This window comes from Coturnix japonica, chromosome 2 (genome assembly GCF_001577835.2).
Source record: "Coturnix japonica isolate 7356 chromosome 2, Coturnix japonica 2.1, whole genome shotgun sequence".
In the NCBI taxonomy this organism is placed as follows: domain Eukaryota; kingdom Metazoa; phylum Chordata; class Aves; order Galliformes; family Phasianidae; genus Coturnix; species Coturnix japonica.
Genome location: NC_029517.1, coordinates 68,038,666 through 68,046,542, shown reverse-complemented (window position 1 = coordinate 68,046,542; position 7,877 = coordinate 68,038,666).

Genomic DNA, 7,877 nt, shown 5'->3' with positions numbered 1-7,877 from the left:
TCTCTTATGTAGTATCCAGGATCCAGTTTAAAGGATTATTTATTAGCTTCTAAAATCACAGCTGACAGTGTACCACAAGCAAGGCTAACGCCAGCTTTCCCAGGAGTGGCAGATGTCAGAAATCCTCAAAATCTGGTGAGAAAGTTGAATCTCAGGAGATTTCATCAAACCAGGCAGTTCAACATACCTCACTCAACTTCTGCAAGCACAGTTTAGCTTTCAGGTCCTGACCTTATCTGGAAAAAGATACCGCAAAGGCAAATACAAGATGTAGGGTTTGAGAAGCAGCCAAACTTTTTCAGACTATGGAAATTCACTCCAAGTTTAGCGCAGCAGCCCAGGCCTGTGTTTTGCTTTATTTAAAGCAACTCATTGAATAAGTTCACTGAATAGTGAGGGACTGTGTTCTACAGAAATGCTTCCAAAGGGAAATAAAAGCAAGCTGGACTCATTGATCTTTTCCATCCTACATCCTCATAGGAAAACCACCATTTAAGAGAGTCTACGCATAGTTCAAAATGTATGTTGTGATTTCTGAACTCAATTCAGTCTATCATTTCAGCCCCGGCTGCACCAGCAGTTAACCAAAACATACCTAATAGCAAAGCAGATCCACTGCTAACGTTTTACTGCTTGTAGGGAAGGTGTGCACACATACATTTGTCAAACTACTATACTGTAACTTAGACACTTGCACAGTTACTAATGCTAGGTAGGTTTCTTCTATTTTTGGAGGCTAGCAAAGTGATCTGAAAGATGTGGTTTCAGCTCATCTGTGATGTCAACCTGTGTTTGATGAACAGTTCCATCCCAACCCCAGCCTTATTTTTTTTAAGGATAAATAGGGATGAAAAGTTATACTGTGCCTCTCTTACCCTACAGTCCTGTGATTCAAGCACTATTCTGCTTCACAGTCTAAACCCACAACCTGAAAAGTAAACTCAAATCCCTGTGATGGCTATCTCATCACACTCACCACAGCAGCAGAGTGATGTGGGTATGCATTTTGACTCAGGTACATTCAGTTGTTCCATCCAATGTAAAATAGATGGGATTGTCACCTTAGATGACCCCAGTCCCAGTACATCCAGTAAGACATCAAGTGTTCAAGGATTCAGATTTGCCATGAAATGCCCAAAACAGTCAGTTAAGCAGGGAGAAACCAAAAACAATTGTACACAGCCCTGTTGCTTATGTCTCATCTCCTTGTCAGACAATTTTCTCAGCTCTAAACTTAATTTTACCACCTATTTATTAACTATTGACTACATAATCAAGTGCTGGCAAACTAGGCATTAAATAAACTGAGCAACAGTACCAAGTCATTTGATAAAGCAGAAATAACACATCGAAGGCTACAGTCTTATGGCAGTACAAATTCTAGCTAAAGGCCTCTCTATGCATATGCTCCTTCATCTGTTAAGGTTATTAGAAAGGCAAGCACAGCTGTATTTTTTAATAAAATAATTAGATAATTAGTTCTGTCAGTCTGTTTTGAGTGATATTCCTCTTTTTAGATTCAATTTAAGTTCCATCCCACTCAAAGCAGCATATGGCTGCAAACTATTCCGCAAAATAAAGTTTCAGAGGCATTTCAAATCTGATTATTAACTTAACGTTGCACTGACTTGAACTTGTGAGGCACAGCCCTGGAAGTCCATTGTGACTCAGGGGCATCAAAGTGTCTGTCACACAGCCTTATAAAGAAAGCTCTCAGCTACAATCCTATGTCCCTTTGCAACAGTGTCCCCCAAAAGACTGCTTGAAAGCCTCTCACGCTTTGCATAGACAGTAGGCAGCCTCCAGCCAGCACAAGTGGCTGTTTGTGAACTTCTCTACAGCAGGGTTAGTTTAAGTAATAATAATATTTATATTCTACAGCATACAGTTTAAATACACCTCCCACACAATGAGATTTCCTATTTTTAGAAGGGAGATGTCTGCACATCAGGAAAAAAGAAAAAAGAAAAAGAAAAGCAGCAAAAACAGTTCCATGATCTCTGATTTCACTGGGAAAGGGAAAAGGAACATTTGATTTAATTTCTTTTAGCCACCACTAGCTCTGAGCACCTTTTTCATTGAAGTCAGCAGAAGTGGCAGCGTCCCACGTGAACTCAGTGAGGCTGCCATGAGCAGTTCTGTGGGGTATGGACTACATGTCCCAAACACTGCATACCAAAGATTAGTCAGTCTAAAAGGTGCACGTAACTCTTTGACTGACAGAAAGGAATCAAACTTCAGTCTCTTGATGCCAAGGAACACAAGATGAGCAGTGCTGGGCCTGGAGAAGAACTGCTCAGAGGCATCTTCCCAGCGTGGGTAATCACATCATGCTAACCCCCACATGCCTTACAATTCAAAACACTGTTGCTCACTGCTAGCAGTGCCTCCTGCTTTGAGGCTCTCTCCCAGCCTTGTGAGACTTAGTTTCATGCTGGGAGGAAGAGAGAGAGTACTGTGGAAATCCTACTAAACCCACTTTCTAAATCTGGGACACATCATTAATTGCTTCACTTTAATAATGCCTGAAAGTCAAAGACAACTGAGCAGGCTACTGAAGTTAGAAGTTGGGTTTGTGTTTTTTAATCACAACAGCAGAGGGGCATTAGGATGCAATTGCAATTTGCTGTTCTTCTCCGCTGTTCCCCTTGATGGAGTTTCTTCACAGAATCACAGAATTGTAGGGGTTGGAAGGGACCTCTAGAGATCATCGAGTCCAACCCCCCTGCCAAAGCAGGTTCCTTACACCACGTCACACAGGTAGGCGTACAGTTGGGTCTTGAATATCTCCAGAGAAGGAGACTCCACCACCTCCCTGGGCAGCCTGTTCCAGTGCTCTGTCACCCTCACCGTAAAGAAGTTCTTGCGCACATTCATGCGGAACAAATGCCGCATATTCCTGCCATGTAGGTCACTGATGTTCCCTCTCTCCTTTTGGAGATGTGCAGCCATCACTCTCATGTCTGCAAGAGAAGCTCTGCACCCAGAGCCTTAAACAAAAAGAAACTTCTCACCTTGAGCAAAGAAAGCAATCAGTGCTGTTTGAGCACTTTTCACAACTGGCAATTTTTGCACTGTGGCAATTTTACTGGGAGTCCAGAAGTAATATCTTCCCCTAGATAATGTACTGGGAAATATATGGTGATTATAGAAATTGCTAAAACGGAAAAGGTGGCAGGTAATGGCATCAACATGAAGGCGCAAATTCCCTGCAGACAGAGACAACTAAAGAAAGGAAAAAAGGTTTTGCAATGGCTGGGAAAAGGACTAAGCAAGGAAAAGCTCTGTGTGTATCTTTATACACACAGAGTTAATGTGCTCTTACTAAACTAGAACTGGAGTTTCAAGATTTATTGGGACACAGTTCATATGTATGTATTTGTCTAAGTTCACCTCAAAATTGCTCTATACTATACACAGTCTGCCAAGAATTAATAAGAAGAATATATGTACATTTCTCTGTATTTACTCCCTTCTGCCAATATTTCACATAAACAGACCAGAGGAAGAGGGGGAAAACACACACACACAGATACACAAATAAAATGGTTGAACGCTGTGCAATCCTTTAAGGTTTTTGGCTCTGAGCTTTTTTTGTAGCTGCCAAAAGAAAGAAAAAAAAAGAAAAAAGCAAAATGTTTTCACTCAAGGAATCAAACAGCACTCACATCCTATTTAAACTCCAGTGACAGACTGCCAGAGCTTTTTGTCTCATTCACTCATTTCTCGCAGGATCCTATGCAGTGACAGAGGTTACCTTGCACCTTCACATGCAAGCTACATTAACTAAACTTCCACAGCTTCCTATACGCATGAAAACGTGTACCGATGTTCAACCACTTCCCTGCAATACAAAGCACATATACACTGAAAACAATTATTCTTACTCTTTATGCTCTTTCCCTGCAGACAGCTTTCCTTGCACAACAGGTCACCAAAGCAGCTCCTTGGTTTGCAAGCAGACACTGCATGTAACATAACCAATGGGCCATACCTGTCCCACAAGGAAAAATACTGAAAAGATCATTTTTCCTACTATAATATCGTAGAGTGATTGAATCTCCAAGGTTAGAAAAGGCTAATAAGATCATTCAGTCCAACCATTGCCACTATGCCCACTAAAATTGCACTGATATTCCCAGTAGTTTGGGACCATGGCACACCACATCTCCTCAGTTTTTTTCTTGTGGTTATTATTTCCATATCTCACAAACAATACTCACAAACTCCATGTCACAAACAAGGACTGAACAATACTTCTAAGGATTCATCCCTCCTGAGTTCAGTCTATTGCAAAAATAAAAAGATAATCCTGGTGCACAGCTTCATCAGAGAAAAAGAAAAAGAAACTTTGCTTTTGAAGGTTTCTGTAGAGAACATGTTGCAAAGAAGTATGTAGAGGCAGGCAGGAAACGTTGCTTTTGAGATGTGAGACTTCAGAACAGAAAAACTGAATATATTTTTTTGAAGTTCTACTCTTTTTGCCTTTTTTCCTCTCGAAGCTGCTGCAGTTCAGAGCTATCAGCTTTATTTCATTCATGGGTCCTGGCCCAGATCCAGAGGACAGGGCTCTCTCTGATAATGCTGGATACTTTTTAGGAGACGTTTAAAAGCTCCATCAGGAACACAGTGGTCTGAAAGCTTGCCAAAAATCTGACTGACTTTATAAGCTCTATTAGTGGTCAGCCTCACTAGCAGAATGTGTGCTTACTGCCAAACTGCTCTGGCTGCAGTTCGATGTGCTGCACGGGTTGCAGCTGATGCAGGCTAAGAGGTCCCCCCCAGCCTGTCACCACCTTCCTGCCAAAATTCACCATTCTTTTCTATCCGACGGTGCAGTTTCCTTTGCCCTCTCAACCGGCTGTGTTCATGCAGGCCAAGTTAAAAAGGCCATACTGAGAAATGCACCAGCACCCCAAGTCCTGGAGCAGAGCTGGCAGGGTTTGGGGCAGAGCTCGGGGGCAGCAAGGAGCCCAGCATCAGCCTCCATTTGGAAGAGCAGTCCTGAAAGGTGATGGGTGCTCCTCCTGCAGGCTTCCAGCTGCTCCACTGACAGAGCAAGGTTTTGCCCTCTGCAAGAGGCCTGTGCTCTGCTGTCATCAGCTCAACACTCAAAACACACAACCAAAAGGTTTCAGGCACAAGGACAAAACCTCTTGTTATCTCCAGGCCATTTCGGTCACCAGGAAACTTGCAGGTGTTTCTGCTAAAAGCAGTAATGGACTATGTAGAAGGAATGAAAGAAAGCTAATGCTAAAGCCAATGCATGGGTTAGTCGGAAGACAAAAAAGGAGGGCTCTATACTGTGTCAGGAGTATAGCCCCAGGTCTGTATTTAAGTTATAGGCCCAGTGCAACCCCCCAGACTGTATCAAGGCTATAGCACATTTCAGAGTGCCTGAGGCTGTCCAAAGGCCCAAGGACATGCCTCTACTATTCAGTGATCCCATCCATTCCCACTCCATGAACAGATACTCTTATGAAACTGGCTCTTGGTTTTTACTGTGACGCTCTATTTTAATTAAAATGAACAAACCAGACAGATGATTCATAAGGAAACCTCCTCAGCAATAACAAATGTTTGTTTGCTTGGATTGTGTGTTTATCTCAACTATGAAGACCTTAGACAAAACAATACAAAACAAAACAAAACAAAAAAGCTAGAGGGAGGAGATGCAGGCAGCTCTCAAAGCACCTTCATAAAATCACCTCTTCCCATATCCTACCACAAGACTACTGTGGGCTGGCTATGCTTAAATTGGTGCTTGGACTCCTCTTTCTTTTTCCATAGCTTATGGGATATTTTACCAGGATACTTCCTACCGCCTTCCTCACCACTACAAGTCTGAAATGGAATAAACTCCAGCAATCTTGATACCATGGCTACTGAGATAATCCTAGGAGAGTGAACAGGACCCATGAGAGAAGACGTGCTCTGGAATATAATGAGATCCCTGCTGTCATTAGCAGAGGCAAAAGATGTTGTGCAACAAATGAAGGTAAATGCAGCATGGGAAAGCTCTTATCTTACAAGACCCCATGTTACCTCACCTTATGGCAATACACAGTCTGTTTCCATGGGACTTCACTTCACAGTAGTGGAAAAAGAAGGTGCCGCTATACCCAATATTGCCCAAGGTTACAGCACACCACCAAGAAACTCACTCTTCTATGATCAGCAGACTTCCCTGACATCCTTTCCTCCTATGGGAGGAATTTATCTTTGAGAGGACCCACAGCTACCAATCAGGGCAGAGATCAGCCAGCCACTAGCCCTTCCAGCTCTTCAGCACTACAGCAAGAATGACATCTTCCTTTGCTCACAGAAGATAAGAGAGAGATATGTATGAATCAAGTCACTGAATCTGTGGCAGCACTGAGCTTTGCAGGTATCATAAATCCCAAAAATTGGTGGTTCTAGCAGTAGGGGTGGTACCTGAAATCCCACAGATTTGTGGTTCTAGCAGCAGGGATGGTGCCCAGTGCTGATCTGCCATGTATAAGCACATCTGGCTGCAGCACAGACATATTCAGATACCAAACCTCTATGAGTTACTCACTGCTGTTCTCATCTCAGGGTGATTCACTTTAAATGTCACAGTTAACTCACAGCACAGCAAAAAAAACATGCAGGAGTGGGAAGGGGCGGATTAAGTCCGCATGATTAGCATGATCTATAGATCATTTTGGCAACACCAGTGAATATGCTGTGCACCCACCACTTTATCCTTGTCTTCAAGAAGCTGAATCCTCAAGGCATGCCATCTGAGCCCATCAACAAAAGGTCTAGGTTTCAAAGGGAAGCCAAACCAGAGAAGCCAAGCAGAGCTCATGGGCATATTCCAAGCCCACAGAGGGAGAGCTCAAAGGGTCTGAAAACATTTGCTCAATACAGTTTACCGTAAGAGAAACACATGATTTTCCAAATGTAGCCACCATTGTGGAGGCTTAAAGAACTTTTCCACAAAGCCTATGCTAGTAAATGATGAATTTCTGCTCCCCTCCCAAGTCAGATAGTTGTTACAGCCCTCCTTTTCCTAAGCAGGCATCTAACTGGAGCTTCCTCAGTGCAGTTGCCAAGGCCCAGTCTTCCTTGACCCAAGCTTTGCTTCTTACACTAGAACAGAGGGTACAAGATTATCTGAAATGCTGGATGGAAGCTGAGTTTGCTAAGTTGACAGTGTGCCAAGCTAATCTGGTTTTGCAGAAGAGCATGCAATGCAAATCCTGTTGCATTCTGTTGAGTGTGGGTGAGAAAGCAGTGTGGAATCTCTATCAAATACAATGGAAATAGAGATTTCATGGTAATGAACAAAGAATTTATTGCTGCAGGCAACAGCACAAAGATTCATACCAGCTAGAGGATGTAGGGTGCAGTAAAGTGCACAGTTTGAAGAATTTGGACAGAAGAAAATATTTTAAGCTAACTGCAGGATGTGCCACAGAGAGGGGAATGCATGGACAGAAAAAGCCCCTCATTCTTATTTCAATTCTAAGGTTGCTGTGACCGAAGTACAATTTTATTTAATACCATAGTCATATGCCAAAGGGATTGAGAGCTTGGAAAGCTTAGAAGTAGCACAACACTGGCATTCTTGCTTTTTGAAAGTCTTGCCATAACCATGGGGAGACTGTCTGTAAATTATTTGGGTATGGTATCACAAGGCATGTCAAGCATGTAAGAAAATGGAACAGGAGACAAATGCACAACTGGGGGAATGAGGCTACAGGTGAAAGGAGACCTTAAGCAGGGTTGTGGCATGTCAGCCCTCTTCATGCTCATGTCTATTCCCCCCCTCACTGCCTCTGGGAGGTATCCAATAATATGGTGAGCTAGCTCTCAACCAGCAGCATAAAATCCAGATCCCTGAAGCAATT